Below are 23,301 nucleotides of genomic sequence, written 5' to 3' on the forward strand. Positions count from 1 at the left end.
AAACTTAAAGCACAGAGAAGCTACTTCTTGATGACTTTGAGGACAAAATGGGGTTCTTTTCACCAGAAGAGCATCGAAGTATTTATTTTCAAAGAACATTGAAGGAAAAGAGTGGCATATATGAAAATAATAATTATATCATTTTCCTGGTCAACAATGTAGTACTTTGTATCCTTTCTGGTTTTAGAAACACCAAGGCAATGATTGGAGGAGGAAATATTATGGAGGTCTCCCACTTCATCCTCTTGGGATTCTCAGATTTTCCCAAGGTCCTAGCAGTGCTCTTTGTTACATCCCTGCTCACCTATGTTATGACTGTGACCTGGAACCTGTGCCTCATCATCTTAATAAGGATGGATTCCCACCTCCACACACCCATGTACTTCTTCCTCAGTAACCTGTCCTTCATAGATATCTGCTGTGTTACCTCCGCTGCCTCAAAGATGCTCTCCAACTTCCTCCAGAAGCAGCAAACTATCACCTTTGTGGGCTGCATTGTCCAGTACTTCATCTTTTCAACCATGGGAATGAGTGAATGTTGTCTCCTGACAGCCATGGCTTATGACCAATATGCTGCCATTTGTAAGCCACTGCTCTATTCATCCATCATGTCTCCCAGCCTCTGTGGTCAGATAGCACTGGGAGCCTATTTGGCTGGACTCACTACTTCTGTTTTCCCAATTGTGTGCCTTGCTTCAGCTCCACTTTTGTAGGTCAAATGTCATCAACCCCTTCTTCTGTGATATGCCCCAATTGTTAATTTTGTCCTGCACTGACACTTTGTTTGTAAAAGTTATGCTTGCTATATTAACAGTGACCTATGGAATAGCAAATGTTTTCATCATCATGATATCCTACTGCTATATTATCATCTCCATCATGAAGATCACTTCAGCTAAAGGCAGGTCCAAGGCTTTTAATACCTGTGTTTCTCACCTGATGACTGTTTCACTCTTTTATATATCAGGTGTCTCTGTCTATTTGAGTTCCAGCTCTAGTGGTTCCCCAAGCTTTGACAGATTTGCATCATTTTTTTACATTGTGATGATTCCTATGTTGAATCCCTTGATCTACAGCCTGAGGAACAGGGACATCAAAGATGCTTTGAAGAATTTGCAAAAGAAGAGAGGGCACTGCTAAGTCACAGATTGTGATATGAGTGATAGATTTGGCAAGTCAGAATCAATCACTTTAACCCACAATGATATGCACATGAATTAAAAGTAATGAAATTCATACTTTATATGCACAAAGGAGGCTTTATGTGATACAGATCATATGCCGTTGTGGACTAACAGCTGAGTTGATGCCATAGAAACATCATATCTTTAAGTCCTTGAAGTCATTATGTATCACTGTACATCAGAAGTGATGACTACATTTATTAATCTTGCTACAAGTATTTGTGAAACATGAGGTTTAGAAGCCCTTTCTATTTGCTTCTGATTTACGGACCCTGTCATTCTCAATCTTCTTCATCAAGGAATTGGTGGAGGCAGAGTTCCCCTGGAGTCTGGAAACCTCATTTTGTAAATATTCTGATGCTATACAGTACACACATGTGTGTGATCATTGATTGCTCTGTGTTTCTGACCAGATGAGAATGAACTGAGAGAGGTGATGAAGAGAGGTGTGATACATCAATGTCATTTTCTTCTGTGTCTGATGATTTAATCCTTGCATCTATAGTTCAGTAGGCATTTCTGATGGGAGATAGTATTCAAAGTCCATGTCACATTCAATAGTAATAATCTCATTTTCTGGCACTCTAAACTCTGTTTCTCCCCCCACTAAAACCAGAAAATTTGACCTTAGTTGGCATAGCTGATCTGATCACATCATCAGATTATTTCTAATATTTCAAATTTCTGTGCAAGAGTTGAGTGAGGAGATAAATTTTCATGCATAAGAAATCATTTTAATGGGGTCATTGAATAGATTTCCTGAATATTCAGTGCTGTACAGGCCAAAAACAACCATGGAAAATTGGTGTAATTCTTTCTTATTGTCTGTGTTCAATGTATTGTGTCCTAGAGATTTTTAGTTGTATGGGATGATACCATGAGTGTATATAATGACTGATATTTTAATAGTGATATTTTCCAGGAAGTTCAAAGAAGTGATGTATAGATAATGGGATCAATGGGGTTCTCAACTCTCACCAGTTACCCATATCTGTATTCTTAATGTGAAGTAAAATGTGTGCTTTCAGCTTTCATTTTGGCAATACTGATAGTTGTTATGCCAAATATTCAAGACTTAGCTAAATTGATATATACCAATGATAACTATGTTCACATATTATCTTTGGGAATCATTTGGTTCTTAATATTTTCTTGGGCCTTAATTTGCTGAGTCCCATGAATTATTCTGTTTACATAAATTGTGTAAGTGAAGAAGTATCGGAGATATTTGCCAAATCTTCATGAGTTTGCACATGGCCAGGATTGAGAGAAGGAGAATTGTGGATACTATGGGAGAAATATGAGGGTTCACCCCATGCCAAGGAGATAGTACAACATGACTGAAGGTTGGGTGGCTCCAGTCCAGGGATAGGTATTTTTTTTTGTACAATTTTTTTTTAGAAATGTATAAGAATGTATGAGAAAGTCTGTTTCTATAGGGTCCATAAGGCTTCAGTAGGAGTCAGACATCATCTTGGTGTTTGTGGTAAGTGTTCCCGTAGTATTGCACAGATCAGTCTCTGGTGGGCTTAGGTGGGCTCAGGGAGGGGATGAATAGAAGCTGCTCATAAAATCTTGTGTTTAACCCTCTTGAACTGCTGTGGATAAGGGTGTTGTCTTGGAGCTTCTGTCTTCCAAGAAGTGCCTCCATTGGCTGCTGTTCAGAACTACTGTCTAAAGTATTAATTACTTTCAGAGGTAAAACTGAGGAAAATAAAGAAATTAATTGCATAGAATTGTCCATAGAGAACATTTAGACAAAGGTATGTTCCAGATTCCACTCTTAGCTGTACTACATACTCTAATTAAGGTCAGCCTATGGGATTAAAAGTTTGCTTTAGCTTGATGACAATAATTGGACATAGATACGTCCTTATAATAAATAATATGGTGCAATATGGTAGCTGCCATTAATATTTTCTAGATAAATGCATCAAGGTAAGTATGAAAAGAAAAATAACAAATATTGCTTATCCTAATTTAGTTGGGAGAGAGACCATAGATATAAAATAACAAACTCGACAGTTCAAGCATAATTCAGTGCAGGGGGATTCAAACAGATCTACAAGCTAAGGAGTTGATAAGAATGAAAGGTTTTGGGATTAGCAAGGTGTCAGTGTACATTTCATTCAAGAAGAGGACCTTAATCTGGTTTAGCAGATTAATTTTAGAAAGGAGAAGAGCATTCCAAATAGCTGGAGTAAATAGCAAAGTGGAATAGGCTGAATGTAGTATCCGGAGCTCAGGAAATTAAGAAGGGTTGATTGGGTCAGACCATAAAATTTGTTCTTGTATCTTAGTGTAACAACTAGGATTTATTTAAGGGGCAAAAAGCCTAAGTAATTGAAATCCTGTAGGTGAGTGTTTGTGTTTATTTTCATAAAGATCATAATTGATCTTTGGTCCACATAATCTTCTAAACCAAGGTAATAATTTTTAAAGCTATGGAACAATTTCATTTTTTCAAATATTTTCAATGATGTTCTATTTTTAATCCTTAGAAACTAAAGATCACACTAATTTCTCATTAAAATTATTCTAGGATATTGTGAGTTGAGTAGACGCTGAACACCTAGAATCTCGGGTATCACACGATTTTTCAACTTCAATGCCACACAGGTATGGAAAAGTTCTAAATAATAGAGAAGGAGAGATAGAGCCTATCAAGAAGGCAGAACACACTGGAGGCATGCATGGGCTTCACTCATTTTCCTGTTTATTTCATCTCCCTGTAATATGCAGCTGGGTTTGCTCACACTAAATTGAACATTTAGTTTTCAGTCCTTTGGTGATGGATGATAAAAATTGTGCTACCTTCTCTACAATCAAGAAGAACAAACATGAAAGATGTTTGAATGACATTGGAATGATTAGAGTTATAAAATATGTTGCATTCATATTTTGCACTTTTTTAAAAAGTGAAAATGTCTTGTATTTTTTAAAGATAATTGTTGGAGATTTCTGGACAAGATGGGAGGTTTTACTAAGGTGTATTAACAAGTAAAAGGAAAAAAAAACAAAACCCAAATCAGGTCACTTTGTATGACAGATTGAATTGTTAGCCCCAATTTTCAAGCCTCCCTAATTCACACTCTTGCTACAACCCCATGATGGGTGGAGTGTATTTCCCAACACTTGAACTGGGACTTGCCATGTGACTTGCTTTGATTAACAGAATGTTGGTGGAAGTGACATCCTGCTATTCCTGAGCTTAGGCCTTAATGGCTTTGCTTGTTTCCACTCACCCACTTGTGCTTCTGCATTGCCTTGAAAAGAACAAGCTTGGGTAAGAACAAGTTCCCTGAAGATAAGGAGAGTCAGATTTGTCCCAGCCAAAGTAAACCAAGTTCAGAGGATTTATCCGTTGAGCCCAGCCTCAATCAGCTGATTTGCAGCCCATCTACAGCTGACCTGAAAATTCATGAGTGACAAACTGTTGCTATAAGCACTGAGATTTAGAGTGGTTTGCTATGTAGGAGTTGTTAAACCAGCATACTTTGAAATTAAAAAATTAAACTTTTCTCCATACCCATACTGGCTGGTTTCAAATCCAGGCTCAACCATTTACTGTCAGATGCTGAGCAAGCCATATAACATTTCAGCACTTCAGTTTTCCTCATCTATAAAGGAGGATTACATCTACCTTGTTTACCATGATTTAAGGAAACTCAGAGTAGTGTCCCTGGCATGTAACAAGCATTATATATAGAAGTTACATATTATTATTTGAGTACCTACCATGTTTGAGCACTGAAGTTGCTTAAATTGAGCTAAATTCTGTTATAGCAGTTTCCCAGGTATGGAAATTAAGACACTTGAATTTAAAAACTAGTCCAAATTCACAAAGCTAGTCAGTGAAGAGTCGGAATTTGAACTCGGGGTCATAGATATCAGAACCTCCCCACTAAATTACCTTTTATATGCAAGGTGCCAGATTAACTCCTAATAATCCAGGAATATATGAATAGAGTAATCCAGTACTTATAAGAAGTGGCCAATGCTAAATTTACAGTAACTTTATTTTGAAAAGAAGAAATATAAAGTAAATAACACTTGAATGAAGGAATTGCAAAAAGAATGAGTATAAACCATAAGGAAAAATGAGGAAACAATGATAAGTTTAAATACATTGGGCAATAGAAGAAAAAAATGGATAGCTGAAATTGATATTCAAGACAATAGACAAAATAGATAATGGAATTTTCAAGAAAGTAAGAAAATCCAAATTTAGAGAAAGAACTAAATATGAAAGAGATTTTAAATTTTAAAGGCATCCACAGTGGTAAGATAATATTTAAAATAAAAATGGGAGAAATGGATGACAGTTTTCAGGAAAAACATATTAATAACATTGACCCAATAACCATAAACAAAAATTTAACAATACCAGATGATAAACACTGAAGTTGTCAAATAACTTTCTATAAGGATATGAGGCTGAATGACTTTGATGTGTTTAAGGACAGGTTATGTCAATATTACCCTAAAATTTCAGTGCATTAAAATTATTAATACCAGCAGTGTATTTTAAATTGCCTTTCTCTTATCCAAGAAAATTGTCCATTTTGACAAAGTATAGATTTATGAGAAACAGACAGAAAGTAGTTGGGGAGAAAGGGAAATACAAGTCTGGCTAATTCAATAAAACCAAATCAATCCTGGAAGTAATTTTTAAAGCCAGATTTCCAGCTCACTTAATTCATTCTATTGACATTTGAAACAAATATCCTGATGCTTTTTAATATTATCCTGGTGTCCAATATTACAATTATAATAAAGAAGCAATTCTAGAACAATTCCTGAGTCACCATTTATGAATGTGACTGTTAAAAATAGTAAATAAAATACCAGAAATGAATTTTACAGCAGGCTAAAGTGATCAATTAGAAAAAGATTTAACTTTTGGACTCAATTGTGGCTAAATTATCATATTTTGAACTTATTTCAGCACCAAATTTTAAACAAAGAATAAGCCCAGAAAAGTAATTTAAAAATCACCTAACCCAACCCTGATTCAAAAACATATTCTTAAATGAAAAAGTTTCTTGCAATAGTGCCTAGAACACCACAATAGAACCTTTTAATGCCATTGTAAATGTCCTGACCACTGTTCAAAGAGATAATGGGAAAATGTCTCAACAATAAATATAAATTGATGTTCTAAATCCCTGGTGTCTCTCCCCCGCCACACACCCACGACACTGATATTGACCATAACAAAGCCCATCCCACATGGTCCTTGCTGTGTGGATACCAGGACATGTGTGTTACTACTCCCTCATTGCTTTACGGAAATTGGAGGAAGAAATGAACACATTTTTCAACTGATTAGTGACTATTTTGCCTGAGACCCTTATGAATGACAATTCTCCATTACTGCAGAAAAATAAAAAAAAAATAAAGGTGTTGGAAACAAGCCTCACATGCATTGAATCTGAGACCACAAGTGAGTGTAACTGAACTAATCTTCCTTAGCTATATAAAGTTTATCTCACCTCAGTGGAATATTTAATGCATTCCCAGTAAAATAGGGAACAAAACCAAAGTGTCTACTGTCAATGATATTATTTAACATTATTTTTGATGTTTTGATCTATACAGATATACCTACAATAAGAAATTTTAAAAAGTAAAGAAAATTTGTTATTTATAGTCACTATGATTATATGTTGACATATTCAAAGAGAATTAAATGCCTAGAAAATAAAAAAATAACCAAAAAATAGCCAGAAATAAAGAGTTATTTTAAAAGATTTTAGGTAAAATAATGTGTAAAATCTATTCTAACATTTGTCCATAAGCTTTGTGCATCATTATACAAATTATTAATATAAAAATTGGCAAATTTCCAAATGATTTAAAAGTTTATGTAACCTACAAGTCTGTGTTTTTGCCTGTGGCATTCAGTTAAGATTACTGTGGCTTTGCAATAAATTTTAAGATTAGGGAGTTAATTAAGTTGGAGTACTTCAACTTCCCAATTCCCAAAAAGGAATATTGAGGACTTTTATATCAATGATCTATCTCAAATCTCAAAAAAGTCTGATTGATGAAGCATAAATGGTCTTTTCTGACCAAATATATTCCCTCTGTTGTTTTGCCACTATGCCTAAATGTCCTACTCTTGGTGTTATTTGTTCAAAAGTGTCTTAAGAAGCTGTTCATTTGAAAGGATGAAATCATTTCAATCCTTATCAGGGGAACTTTTATTTTTAATTCAATTTTATTAAGATATTTTCACATACCATATAATCATCCAAACTGTACAATCAGTTCACAATCTCATTATATAGTTGTGCATTCAACATCCCAATCTATTTTTTGAATTTTTTCCTTATACCAGAAAAAGTAAAAATAAGAATTAAAAAAAGTGAAAAAGAAAACCCAAATCATACCCCCCACCCTATTTTTCATTCAGTTTTTTGACCCCATTTTTCTACTCATCCATCCATACACTAGATAAAGGGAGTGTGATCCACAAGGTTTTCACAATCACACTGTCACCATCGGGGGAAATTTTAAGTGCTATTGTGTTAGGAAGGGAGAAATCAAATAATTAACTCATGGTTTCCACTCTACATTTTTCCTACTAGTAAGTTTCTCTGAAGTAAATGAAACCAAGAATGATATCTATGTATTTCTGTATACCCAGCAAATGGAAGGGTAGGCAAGCTCCTTCCAAAAATTAGTATTTTTTATGACCTAAATAGACTTTAAATGAAAGATTAGAAGTACAGCAAAATATGTTAGCAAGAAATTCAGATCAGAAAACAGAAAGTATATCTATAATTAATGCAAGGCATTCTGTATACTACATATTCTGATAAATGCTTTCTAAGCATAATCCATTTTAATTCTCTCTGAGCACTGCTCTACTGCCTTTAGCTACATGTGGCTTGGAGATGTAATGTTTCCCAAGGCCACACAATCAGTGAGTGTGAGAGCCAGATTTCAGCTTACATTGGTTGATTGGAAAGCTCATCATAGAAACTGCATTGTGGTGCTTCTGGCATAAATTAGTCTAATTGAATTCCTTGGTGCCTCAATTTCTTCATTTATGCACAGGAAATAATGTCCTATCTGCTATTCAGGCTGCTGTGATATCAAGTAGGTATTTGAAAACAAGTTTTTATATAACTAAGATGAAAGTGTTTTGTAAACAATGAAGTGTACAAATGCATATAATTTATTATTATCAAGCTATATTACTAGCTAGTGGTGTCATCCTAAGCAAATCCCTTAGCTTTTCTGGCTTCCATTTCCTCAACTGAAAATTGAGGGTATTGGAAGTTTCCAGCTCAAATGACTTCAGAAATGACAAAGAAAAGCCCACAATTATGAGATCATAATTGGAGCAGAAGAATTGATCAAAGAATCCAGCAGGGACAAGGCACAGTGGGGCATGAAACCTGTAGGGAGAAAAGCTCCATGACAACCATGACGCCAGAAAGCAATTTCCAGGGGAGTTTGCCCTCTCTAATTGACGTTTCTCTTTTCACCACCGCCGTTATCCACACATTTAAGAGGATGTCCCATTGTGCAAATCTTTCTTGCTATTAGTGGACAGCTATTTTCATGGCCAAAAGGGCAGAAAATGGGATGCAATAAGGCCACCTGAAAGCTTCCTACAGGAAAGAAATAAGCAATTTTAAGTTCGAACGATCCCTATAGGATCTGAGCCAAATTTGGAAGGCAGGACATAGTGATGCCAGTGAATTCTATCCTATCTCAATACCTGAGTGATTCTTCCTGTAGGGTAGTGAGCTCCTTCCAAAAATTAATATTTTTTATGACCTAAGTAGACTTTAAATGAAAGATTAAAGTTTAGCAAAATATGTGAGCAAGAAATTCAGATCAGAAAACAGAAAGTATATCTATAATTAATGCAAGGCATTCTCTATACTACATATTCTGATAAATGCTTTTTAAGCATAATCCATTTTAATTCTCTCTGAGTGCTGCTCTACTGCCTTTAGCTACATGTGGCTTGGAGATGTTATGTCTCCCAAGGCCACATAATCAGTGAGTCTGAGAGCCAGAATTCAGCTGACATTGGTTGATTGGAGCAAGTTTTGTGGTCCTTTGTCTGTTTTCAACTATTTTTGTGGAACCATCACTTCCACACACTGCACTTAGAACTCTTACTCATGTTCTATTAAACATTTTAATTGAATTCTCAAAGAATGTTTTTTAGTTTTCTAAACTTCCATGAAAAAAATATTCTCAAATATCAAATTATCTTGTAATATCCTGGAGTCAGGTGGGGTTTGAATTCTAGTTCTGTACTTTGTTACCTTTTATTATTTAACCTTTTAAGTGGGGATTGGGAGCATCTAGAATTAAATGAGACTGTGCCTGACATCACAAAAAATGAGCTAAATCTAACCTAATAATTTACTGGGTTTCAAGGGAATTTTCTAAGAGCAAAAAATGCATGTCTAAGTTTGCCAACTTCCTCCATTCCAAGGACAATTTTAATTTAATTTTACCCTTGAGGGTATGTTTTTGAAGTAATAACTATTTGGTTTCCATTGAAGTACATATCATTGATTCAGAATTTCTGTGTTGAAACAGACAAACTGAGTCAATGTTCACATAATGTTGCATAATTATATGACAAAGTACTCATGGATGATTCCATTAGGTCTTCAAAAATCCTTCAGATATCTCTCCAGTCTCATCTTAGAAGACCCTGAGGACCTGGAGAAAATAGACTGGGAACACAGATGTCAGAGGTAGTGTTGGTCTAAGTATCCCTTTCTGTGTTCCTTTACTTGTGTTGTTTTTATTCAGTCAGAATAAGACAGCATTTTTTACCAGGCACAACCTGGGAATTCATGTTATCCTCATTAGATCAGGCTTACAGAGGGTTTTGATTAGCTATATCCAAACAGTAAAATTTCCAGCCTCTTCTTATTTCAGTTATGTTTTCTTCTCCAATATTACAATGAAGCATGCAAAGGAATTCATCAAAGAGAGTGAGGGTCTATGAGGTGTTGTTGTTGTTGTTTTTTCATTTTCTTCTTGTCTACCTAATTTTATCAGAATGTTTTAGGGTAATTTTATCATGAATAAGGTAAGCAATGCTTACAACTCCTCACCTGTCTAGGTATGGCTGATTACATGAACTACATTTAATTATGGCTGCCTTTCTCAGTGAATTTCATTAATAAATGAAGGACTTTAGTGCAATTGATTGGTCAACATTTTAACTTATCCTCACTTTTTGAACAATTATGGTGGTGTTTGGAGAAGAATGTCTGGGAGAGTATATATTTTTAAAATACTTTCACTGAGTATAACTCATCTTGGTTAGCATATCAGAGGGCTTGTACTGGCAGTATTGTATTCTGAGTATAAACAGAGAGAATGATTTCCAAAGTTCCTAAAGCTGGAATTGAAATGACAGAGAAATGAGTTACTCTTAATTTCACATCTCAATCTGCTAGAAGGAATCATTTATTAATGCAAAAACTATATTTTCTTTAGTTTTATAAATATTGGTTTTCAGTATTCTTACCATTAAATAGTAAAATATCTCATCCACTCCAAGAACCCTCTATAGTGAGTTTCAGCAACTGGAGGGTGTTTATTGGTGGTGATTAAAATGTTGCTTCATGAATTTACATGGTTGGTAGATAAAACAATACAAGATACAAATAAATAATATAATTAATTAATATTCCTTCAGCTAAGAATAGAGTCTGTCTTTATGAAAATCTCCTTGATGCTTCAGGAGTATTTCTTCCTTTTTCCTTTTATTCAGAGAAGAATGATAATGGGAAAGATAATTGCTAATGTTTATTTTGTTCTTATTGTTTAAAGCCCTTTCTCTCTTTCAATCCCTGCAACAGCCCTATAAGGTGGTAACTATTCATCCGTTTTTATAGATGAGGAAACTGATGCACAGAGAGGTTAATAATGTGCTCAAAGTCACTCAAACTACAAGTAGAAGTCAGGAAAATCTAGTCTTCCTTTCTTCATATGCTTTGGGGATTTATATATTTTAATAACTTTTGGTTATTATTCACATAGGAATTCTAGAAAATTGACAAAATATAGGAGAACAATAAATCATAACACCCACTTCTTTTAACATTTGATATTCTCAATGGCTGTATACTGTATGTGTGAGTGTGTGTGTGTGTGTTTGGAACAATTTTGTGCACTCCACAACAGTATATGAGAGTGTTGACAATTTTTTAATTAAAATGTTTTTAAAATGTTAAAGACAATTCCATATTGTCTTTTTAAAATTTTAGATCTTTTATTTCATTTCATCAATTATATTTAAATGTGTTTTAGGTAAGTAAATTTTTCTGCCATTATAAGTTGTGAATTTTTATAGTAGTTTTTCTTTTATACATTACTATATGGTGTTATATATCAGAAATAACTTTCTCATCTAAAGATTACATAAATGAGTATCTATTGTTTTTTTGTCTTATCCATAGTAAGCCAGGTCTCCCACCAATAAGAAAGGGTTTATGCTATTCCCTCCAATGTAAGATACTAACAATGTCATTATGTTAAATTATAGCCAATCCTTGAAATTATTCTTTACTTCTCTACATGTCTTTTGACACGTCTATTCCTACAATATAATGAATTATTTAAATCTATAATAATTTTAAAATATATTTATATTATAGAAATTGTAGTTCACAGGATAATCTTTTTAATACCTGAAAGTTCAAATCTTTCATAATTTTTAATTTTTAAAAACATTTTCTTGGCTTTTGCCACTGATTTTCTCTTTCATCTCAAGGAATGAGAGTTTGGAATGGAGCGAGACCAACAGGTGTTATCTATCATGACTATGTTAGTCAGCAAAATCATAGTTACTACATCTACGAAAAAAGAATTACACTTCTGTAGTATTTGGGAAATCAAATCTTATTGTTTTCCTTTTTTGTTTCTTAATGCCTATCATAGCTTAATGTTGGTTTTTCATTGACCCAGTTTACCTGAACTCAAACTGAATACCAAATGCTTCATTTGCTTTGTATCATCATATCTCTATGTGGTTTGTCTTGCAAGCACACTGGGTTTGAATCCAAACCTGCCTAGAAGCAATTCCATACTGTCTACAGGGAAGATGTTGTCTCAGGAATTTTCAAAAAATAATCCATTAAATTCAGTGCCGACTAACATTCCTATCCACAGTAGGAATTATTAGCCATGTGGGCATCTTGAAGCAATCAATGATAATGATGACCGACAATGATTGAACAGGTATGATGTACTGAACTGTGTTGAGCACTTGCATCATTTCTTCTTACAGGTCTCCCATAACCTTGATGTTCATGGGCTTTCATTTTATTATGGGTAAATCTGGATTTAGTGTGCTTAAGGCACTGGAACATATTCATAAAAAACAAAACCATATCAGAGCTCAACCTCAAAAGCCCAAATGCTTAACCACAGTACAAAGCTACTTTCCAATAGACAAAACACACTAACATATTAAGAAGATAGTTGGAGCCCTTAGTGACCTGAACTCACCAACCTCTTGAATGCTTAAAATGAAAGCTTTCATAGAGGGCTGATTGCATAAATGTATTGGGTACACAAGCTTTTGCCCTACCAAATTTATCAGAGTTGAAATTTTGATATTATTTCTCAGGCCAGTTTGTAGATTTATTAAATATATTCTTATATATATAAACAACTTATGCATTATGAAGCATATGTTGTCAAATTGTCAGGAAGAGGGAAATAATTCTTAAAAGTAAAAGACTTTAATTTAAAAATCTCATTAACAATATAGAACAGAAAGTCAATTTCAAAATAATTCTAGGAAGAGGCCACCTATATTTGTACTATAACAAAATAACAGTTATATAATGAATTAGTAGAGGTCTTGAAAAACTATTATAACTATTGATCTCTACCTTATGTTCAATAATTGTAGCATATGTAACATGCCAGGATTTACAGCTTCCACTCAGCTTTTTAAAAATCTGTTAATTCTCTTGAGACCACATAAATTAATATTGACCTTGACACACTGAATAACTTTTTCTTGACTACTTTGATGTGAAAAGATGGGTTCTTTTCACTAGAAAGTGTATCAAAGTATGTAGTTTCAAGAGATCATTGGAGGAAAAGACTAGTACATATGAAAATGATAATGACATCATTTGTCCTGGCTCAGCAATGTAGTCCCTTTTCTTCTTTCTGATTTTAGAAGCACTGAGGCAATGATTGTAGGAGAAAATATTACAGGGATCACCCACTTCATCCTCCTGGGATTCTCAGATTTTCCCAGGATCTTACCAGTGCTTTTTGTTATATTCCTGTTGATCTACATTATGACTGTGACCTGGAACCTGTGCCTCATCATCTTAATAAGGATGGATTCCCACCTCCACACACCCATGTACTTCTTCCTCAGTAACTTGTCCTTCACAGATATCTGCTATGTTACCTCCATAGCCCCAAAGATGCTCTCCAACTTCTTCCAGAAGCAGCAAATGATCACCTTTGTAGGCTGCATTGTCCAGTACTTCATCTTTGCAACCACGGGACTGAGTGATGTTGTCTTTTAGACAGCCATGGCTTATGACCAATATGCAGCCATTTGTAAGCAGCTGCTCTGTTTATCCATCATGTCTCCCAGCCTCTGTGGTCGGATGGCACTGGGAGCCTACATGGCTGGGCTCTCTGCTTCTTTTTCCCTGTTAGGTGCCTTGCTTCAGCTCCACTTCTGCAGGCCAAATGTTATCAGCCATTTCCTCTGTGACATGCCTCAATTGCTAATCTTGTCCTGCACTGACACTTTCTTTGTACAAGTCATGATTGCTATATATATAATGATATTTGGAATAGCAAATGTCCTAATTATCATGATGTCCTATGGTTATATTATCATCTCTGTCATGAAGATCACTTCAGCTAAAGGCAGATCCAAGGCTTTCAAAACCTATGCTTCTCATGTGACAGCTGTTTCCCTTTTCTATGCATCAGGTATGTTTGTCTATTTGAGTTCCAGCTCTGGTGGTTCCTCCAGCACTGACAGATTTGCATCAGTCTTTTACACTGTGGTCATTCCCATGATGAATCCAGTGATTTACAGCCTGAGGAACAGAGAGATTATAGATGCCTTGGAGAGTTTGCAAAAGAAGAGAAGGCACTGCTAAAGTCACAGACTGTGAGATAAGTGATAGATTTGGATGGTCAGAATCAATCACCTTAACCCACAATAATATGCACACAAATGGAAATTAATAAAGTTCATATTTCACATGTATAAAGACATAATTTGCATCACATACATCAGGTAATATTTCATCATGGACCAGAAGCTGAAGTGATGCCACAGAATCATCTTATATTTAAGTCTTGGCACCTCATTACGTTTATCCAGCTTATGGAGTGGCCGCATGCTAACCCTAATAATTTCTGAAACACAAGGTCTAGAATCATTTTGCTTCTGAGAAAAGAGCCCTTTGAATCTAAGTCTTCTTTACCTAAGTATTGATTGTTCCAGAGTCCCTCAGGAGTCCAGAAACCTTCTCACCTAAACCTTCTCACCTAAATAAGCCAGACATGGGGGTGACCATTGACTGTTCTGTGTCTGTGACCAGATGAGAATGACCAGAGGGAGGGGATGTACCACTGGACAGAAAAAAAGCCATGCAATTGGCTGGTTGTGCTTCCTGTAAAGACCAGTCTTCAATAGCTAAATTTTGCCTAAGATTTTCTCAGTGCTAATCATCTAGTTTGTTTTTGGTCATTTGTTCATCTCCATCAGCCATAGCCTATGAGGGGAATATGATTTAAATCACGAGGTAGGAAGCCATCAGTATCATTGGCTTCTGAATTTCATAACTGAATCCTGACATCCATAGTTCAGTGGGAATTATTAAGGGAGTTGATAATCAAAGTCAATGTCCCATCCAATGGTAATATCTGATATTTTGGTACTTAGACCTCTGTTGCTCTCTCCACTAAAACCAGAATGTTTAAGCTTAGTTGACATTGATGATGGTATCACACTATCAGATCATTTCTAATATTTCAAATTTCTGTGAAAGATTAGTGTGAGGAGGTAGATTTTCACAGGTAATAATTCATTGCATTAGGGTCACAGTGTAGATTTAATGTGTATCCAATGCTGCAGGGACTAAGAACTAGTATGGAAAGATGGTATAATTTTTTCTTCTTGTCTTTATTCTAGGTTCTGGGACCTGGCTATTTGTGGGTATATGGGGTTATATGATGAATTTATTACAGTGAATATTATTTTTATGCTAATATTTTCCTGGAAGTGCAATGAAAAGATATATAGTTAGTGGGATAGTTGGGGTTCTCAACTGTGGCCAGTTACCCATGTCTGTAATCTGAACATGAAATAAACATGTGATTGTAGCTTTCTTTTAAAAAGGGGAAGATGATGTCTTACAAAAGTGACTTGATTTGCCAGATTTCTAAAACTACTCCAAGGTAATATAAAGCAGGTGTCACTATATTTACTTATCTTTGGGAATATCTGAATTCCTATTGTTTTCTGAGGCCTCCATTTGGACAAGTCACATGGATTATTCTGTTTAAACAAGAATCGTAAGTGAGGAGGTATTAGGGGCATTTGCAATATTTTCATTAGTTTGCACAAGGCCAGGAATGAGAGAAGGATTGTGGACTCTATGGGAGAGAATATGAGGGTTCTCCCTATACCAAGTGTGCTGGTTTGAATGTATTATGTCCCCCAGAAAAAGCCATATTCTTTGATGTAATTTTGTGCAGGCAGACGTATCAGTGTTGATTAGATTGGAATCCTTTGGTTGTTTGCATGGAAATGTACCCCACCCAAATGTAGGTGATAACTCTGATATTTCCATGGAGGCATGGCCCCACCCATTCAGGGTGGGCCTTGATCAGTGGAGCCATATAAGTGGGCTGACAAACAGAAGGAACTCAGTGCAGCTGTGAGTGACAATTTGAAGAGGAGCTATAGCCAAGAGTGACACTTTGAAGAAAGCACAGGAGCTGCAGATGAAAGACAGTTTGAAGACAGCTATTGAAAGCAGACTCTTGCTCTGGAGAAGCTAAGAGAGTGCAAATACCCCAAGTACAACTAAGAGTGACATTTTTGAAGAACTGCAACCTAGAGAGGAATGTCCTGGGAGAAAGACATTTTGAAAACAGGACTTTGGAGCAGACACCAGCCACATGCCTTCCAAGCTAACAGAAGTTTTCCGGACACCATGGGCCATCCTCCAGTGAAGGTACCCAATTGCTGATGCATTACCTTGGACACTTTATGGCCTTAAGACTGTAACTGTGTAACCAAATAAATCTCCTTTGTAAAAGCTGATCCATTTCTGGTGTTTTGCATTCTGGCAGCATTAGCAAACTAGAACACCAAAGATATAGGGCAACATGAATAAAGAATATGTAGTCTCCATCCAGGACTAGGTGTATATTTTGTAGCATTGGTCTTAGGAAAGTGTTAGAATTTATGAAAAGTCTGTTTCTAGAAGGTCCTTAAGGCTCAATATGAGGGATAATTCAGCTTGATGTTAGTGGTGGATATTTTCATAATACTGCAGAGATCTGGGTCTGAAGGTTTCAGGTGAGCTGAGGGAGGTTATGAATAGTAGCTGGTGGTAGATGAGGTAAGTTTACCTACCAGGAGCTGCTGTAGATGAGTGTTGTACCTGGGAGCTGCCTTCCAAGAACTGCCTTCATGGGCTTCTGCTGAGAACTACTATCTAGAAATATTGATGGGAATTCTCATAAGGTATTATTTTAGAAGAAAAAATTGAGGAAAATTAAAACATAGTTGTACAGAATTTCCCATGGAAAACATTTAGACTAGTGATATGTTCCAGATTCCACTCTTAGCTTACATACTCTAAAGTAGGGTCAGTCTATGGGATAAATGGTATGCATTAACTTGATCACAGTAATTAAACAGAGATATGGCCATATAATAAATTTTAGGGTGCAATATGGTGTCCATCATTAAGGTTTTTCTAGATAAGTGCATCAAGGCATGTAGAAAAGATTAAAAGAAAAATAAGAAAATTTTCTCATCCCCATTTAGTTAGGTGCAATGCCATATAAATATAAATAATGTATTCTTGTTTTTAGGGTAGTTCAGTGCAGGGAGATTGAAAAAAACCTATAAGCTAAGGGGGTTGAGAATAACGAGAAGTCAGGAGAATTAGCAAGGGATCAATGGCCAGTTCTTCCAAGAGAAGAAATTTAGGCTGGTTTTGCAGAATAATTTTAGAATGAAGAAGAGCATTCTAAGTATGTAGAGTAAGCAGCAAATTGTAGTGGCTTGAATGTAATATTGGGAGCCAAGAAAATTAAGATAAGTTGCTTGGGTCATACCATAAAATTTGGCTTTGACATTCAATATACCAACTCAGATATTTCCCTTGTATTTAATTGAAGGTCAAAGAACCCAAATCTCTGAAAGCCTTTGAGTGAGTGCTTTTCAAAAGGAAGAAAGGGCAGAATAAATGAGCAGTTGGCAGTCAACAGTGTTCATTAAAGTTCATCACTTTATTTATGCATATATACCTTTTACCCAACCATGCTGTAAGAGATCAATCCAATAATGGCCCCAATTTATGTGTGCCTCTACACATCAACATGTTGGGTGTTCCCCTCCCACACTCACTCTGAGATTAGCCATGTGACTTGCTTTGGCCAGAAGGGATGTTAGGAGACATGACACAAGCAGAGGCTTGAAAAGTACTTGTGCATTGGGTCTTGCCTGCTTGTTGCTCATGGTTCCCCAAGCTGGTATGTGAAAAAGCCCAGGATTGCTTAATGGATGTTGAGAAACATGTGACCCAGTCAGCACTCCCATTACCCCAGCCAACAGGCAGCCAGCCCAAGAAGCAGAGCTGTCTTGCTGACCAACAAAAGAACCATGAGTGACTCAGGCTGAGACCAACAGGAGAAATAGTCCAGCCTGATCCTAGTCAAATGGCTGACAGAATAGTGAGCTAAATAAATCGTTGTTGTAAGCCACTAAATTTGCATGGTTTGTTTTACAGTAAAATATAATTGCTGAATGTGCATTTTCAAAAATGCTATTGCCTTCTCATCACAATTGTTAATCCGCAGTGTCATTGAGTTTTCACACTGAGCAGCAAGTCTGCGATTCAGGGTGACATGAAGTCCTCTCCTTAAAATGATAAAAATTTTCATTTTAAAATTTTGTTTATTTACTTTTGGCAGGTTTTCCAGAATGTAGTGGGCCATCATGCAGATCAACTAGGAAATGCATTGTATGAAAAGCACTGAAAATCTGTTTGAAGCCATTGAATGACTCTGAAGTCAGCCAAGCAATGGAGACATGACCCTAGAAAGAAGGGAGTCTGCTTGACAGTAAAGCTTTCCTCCCCCTTGAAGCCTTTGTTTACTCACAGGCTTCAGATGAAATACTGACAAAATAAGGAGTTTTTGTCACTCATTGGGCAGGGGGACAAAAATTAAACCCAGGAACCATACATTTAAGGACAGCGTAGAAACAAGACAGAGGAGCTTGGGTCACTAACTAACATGGCACTGCCTTATCAGTCCTCGATTGTCCATGTGTATATGTGAAAAATATAATCTCTTCCTTTTTTAATTCATGATTGTGCCAGTTTGGATGTATTGTGTTCCCCTATATGCCATGTTCTTGGATTCAATTTTGTGGGGGCACACATATTAGTGTTGATTAGGTTGGAGTCTTCTGATTGAGTGTTTCCATGGAAATGTGACCCCCTCAACTGTGAGTAGACATCTTTGATTAGGGTGTGACCTCTTGATTGAATGTTTCTAGGGAAATGTGGCCCTGTCCATTCAGTGTGGCTCTTTATGAGTTCACTGAAATCCTATAAAAAGAGATCACAAACAGAAGGTCCTCAGAGCAAGTGAGAGTAACATTTTGAAGAGGAGCTGCAACTCACAGAGACATTTTGAAGACAGCCATCGAAAGCTGACACTGAAATTTTGGAGAACACCATTTTGAAATGCAATCTGAGAGAAGGAAGATGCCAGTCACATGCCTTCCCAGCTAACAAAGGTTTTCTGGATGCCAACAGCCTTTCTCCAGTGATGGTACCCTATTGTTAATGCCTTACTCTGGACACTTTAAGGCCTTAAGACTGTAACTGTGTAACCAAATAAGCCCCCTTTATAAAAGCCAATCAATCTCCGGTGTTTTGCATAATGGCAGCACTAGCAAACTGGAACAGTGATTTTCTGTCAGTTGTAGCTGAACTTAATCTTAACTAATATGGTACACTTTACATAATTTTTTGAAGACAGAATAGGGAATTGTGATTATTTCATTTAACCTGTGATGAGAACTACCCCCCTGGATGGGAAGTGAGGTATCCCCTCAAAGGAATAAATGCTCCTTGAACCATGCAAGGTCCTGGAAATAAATAGATAGCAAATTCAAATGGTGAGATTGAGTAGAATTCAAATAAAGGACTATGTAAATGGATTGGGTAGGAGTGGATATGGTGACAGTTGAGAGCATTTTTATTACATCTAAGTCTGAATGGTCAAGGGGAAGGAAGAGTTCCTGAACACTGCATAAAAGCCTGATGGACAGTGTGACATTCTCGCTCACCTCAAGTGGGCAAAGCAAGATGGAACTACAGAAATGAACACCCTGCTTTCAGGCTCCTCCCCTCCTCTGCTCTGTCAGGGCCTCTCACCTGGAAGGAAAGAGTCAGGGAGCTCATTGAGCTGTGGCTATTTTGGTCTCCCAGGTTTCACTGAAGGATAGAGGAGGACAAAGAATGAATCTGGAGGGGCAATTAAGGAATATCCAGCTTCCTCTCATTGTCAGTGATCAATCCAAGGAAGAGAAGGAGCAGGCTTCCTACACTTGCATGATCCAGAGAGTGAGTGCCTCTTTAACTTTACACCCTAGTTTGCTCACTTACCTCATTCTACTCCTGCACCCAAATCCTAAAGCAGAAATTGAAACTCAGCTGTTTTTTCAGAGGTTAAGCAGTAGTGGTGAAATTGTTTCTTTTATCTGGACCTAAGACATTTGGGACCTAAATGCTTGGCAAGTCAGATTTATTCCAGAGAGTCCCATAGAAGAGAGGAATGCTGGTGAGTGCTACCTCGAAGCAGCCCAAGACCAAAAATAAAATGGCTGCTTCCAGACTTTGTGGGTGGGCATGGCCTTTGGAAGTGAGACCACTCATATGTCATCTCCACTTTTTGGTTACTTGTCATGTAGAAATATATTTTTGCTGTTGGCCTAGCTTTCAGTACATTTTCAGTAATAATAACTCAGCCTGGTGTCAGCAACTGTTTTTGAGGATTAAGGCAGTAAAAAAGTACAAGAAGAGGAACTGCTGTGAGATTAGTAAAAGATGCAATAATTGACTCAGTGTCAGACAGCAACAACCAGGAAAGGCCATGAGGATACACGAGAGGAGTGGGGAAGAGAATATATATATACATATATTCTGTTGGTTAGGTTCATGTGTCAACTTGGCCATGTGATGGTGACCAGGTGTCTGGTCAAGCAAACACTGGCCTAACCATTCCTATAAGGACATTTGTGGCTGGTTAACAAACTAGAAAACCTTTATTAAATCATCAGTCAATTGATTGCATCTGTGGCTGAATACATCAAGGAAGGTCATGTCTTCCACAATGAGATAATTCAATCAGCTGGATTTAATCCAGTCAGTTGAAGACTTTTAAGGGAGAAGAGAGAGAACTTCCATTTCTTCTTCATGCCAGCTTTTCCTGGGGAGTTCATCAAACACCTTCATCAGAGTTGCCAGCTCACTTCCTGCCCTACAGAATTTGGACTTGTGCATCCTGCCCTATGGAATTTAGACTCATGGATCCCCACAGTTGCATGACACATTTTCATAAAATCTCATATTCACAGATTATTTCCTGTTGGTTCTGTTTCCATAGAGAACACTAACTAATACATCTTCATACCAGGAGCAATTCTTGAGAAACAGAATCTTAAAATGGGCTTTTACAACTCATTTTCTACTCTGATTAGCTTCAAAGGCATTAATGATTTCATTTTCAATAATAGATATGGCACTAACACCACATGCCATGTATTGGCAATGAAAATATGCAAACTATCACCATTTGATTCTCCTAATCATACTCTTGTATGAAGCAAGGCTCTGGGCGGCAGTGAAACTTAAACACCATGTGACAGATGTAAAGGTTTCCATGTGTGCCCTGAAAGAAAATTGTATTTCCCATGGTCACAAACTTGAGATTTCTGAAAACCAGACCCAGAGTCTCATTGTGTAATTAGTAGATTCCCAATGTAAACTAAAATCTCAACCTCACGAGGTATCTGCTGTTACAGTAAAGGCAATGATTGGAAAAGAATGGGATCCTAAAACTTGGGATGGGGACATATGGGTTGATAATAATGATAGTAGGGGTTGCTGAGTCTTTGCTAGATATGCCTGGAATGAACTGCCCTGAGGAAACAGCCCCTTCACCTCGAGTCTGCCCTGAGGAGTCAGCTACCCAACCTCCAGCCTGCCTTGAGGAAACAGATTCCCAATCTCCAGTCTGCCCAGAGGAGCCTGTCATCCAACCTCAGTGCCTACTAAACCCATAATCACTTCCCCTGAAGAAGCAGCTCTTACTCCTCTGTCTGGAGAGATTACTTCTGTTGTATGCGATGAAACTGCAATGGAATGTCCTGAGTTAATTGGCTTGAATTACTGATCCTGCAGAAATAAGGAGATAATGAGAGGATACTATGAGCAACTATATGCTAATAAACTAGATAACTTAGACAAAATGGACAACTGCCCAGAAGAGCATGAACAACCAACATTGATGTAAGAAGAATTAGATGACCTCAACAAACCAATCACAAGTAAAGAGATAGAATCAGTGATCTGAAAGCTCCCAAAAATGAAAAGTCCAAGACCAGATGGCTTCTCATGTGAATTCTACCAAGCATTCAAGAATCAGTACTGTTCCTGCTCAAACTCTTCAAAAAATATTAAAGATGAAGGAAGCTACATAGCCCATTCTATGAATCCAGCATCACCCTAATACCAAAGCCAGACAAAAATACTAAAAGAAAAGAAAAGTTTAAACCAATCTCTTTAATGAATATAGAGGCAAAAATCAAGAAAATGCTCACAAATCAAATCTATCAGTACATTAGAAGAATAATAGACCATGACCAAGTGGGATTTATTCCAGGTATGCAAGGCTGGTTCAACACAAGAAAATCAACTAATGTAATACACTGTATCAAGATATCAAAGCAGAAAAACCACGTGATCATCTCAATTGATGCAGAAAAGGCATTTGAAAAAATTCAGCATTCTTTCTTGATGAAAAAACACAAAAGGATAGGAATAGAAGGGACCTTCCTCAATATGCTAATGGCAATATATGAAAACCTCAAAGCTAACATCATATTCAGTGGAGAAAGACTGAAATCTTTCCCCCTAAAATGAGGAACAAGACAAGGATGACCATTGTCACCATTGTTATCCAACATTGTGCTGGAAGTTCTAGCTAGAGCAATTAGGCAAGAAAAATTAATAAAATGCATCCAAATTAGAGAAGAAAAGTAAAACTCACACTGTTTTCAGATGGCATGAACCTGTATGTAGAAAATCCAGAAAAATCTACAGCAAACCTACTAGAATACAGCAAAATGACAGGGTACAAGATGAACATGCAAATATCAGTAGTGTTCCTACACACTAGTAATGAGCAACATGAAAAGGAAAGCAAGAAAAAAAATTCCATTCATAAAGGTAACCAAAAGAGTCAAATACATAGGAATAAACTTAACCAAGGCCACAGAAGAACTATACACAGAAAACTACAAGAATTGGCTAACAGAAATCCTGGTACATTTTAAGTCTTAATTTCCCATTCCCTATCCTCACCCCATCCCATGGTAATCTATATTCTAGATTTTGAATCTATGAATTTGCTTATTGTAATTGTTTCAAATCAGTGAGATCATATATTTTTCCTTTTGTATCTGGCTTATTTCACTCAACATGGTGTTGCATATCTCAGCACGTCATTCCTTTTCATGGCTGAAAAATATTCCACTGTATGCATATATTGCATTTTATTTATCTGCTCATTGATTGATAGACACTTTGGTTGC

At 36.5% G+C, this 23,301-nt stretch overlaps 2 pseudogenes; both read left to right on the forward strand.

Annotated features, from left to right (window-relative positions):
• Positions 1 to 200: 200 nt before the first annotated feature.
• Positions 201 to 1,140, forward strand: LOC119538304 (annotated as a pseudogene).
• Positions 1,141 to 13,387: 12,247 nt separating this feature from the next.
• On the forward strand, positions 13,388 to 14,326 carry LOC119538850 (annotated as a pseudogene).
• The last annotated feature ends 8,975 nt before the right edge of the window (positions 14,327 to 23,301 follow it).

The sequence above is a fragment of the Choloepus didactylus genome, chromosome 6 (assembly GCF_015220235.1).
Source record: "Choloepus didactylus isolate mChoDid1 chromosome 6, mChoDid1.pri, whole genome shotgun sequence".
Taxonomy (NCBI): Eukaryota; Metazoa; Chordata; class Mammalia; order Pilosa; family Megalonychidae; genus Choloepus; species Choloepus didactylus.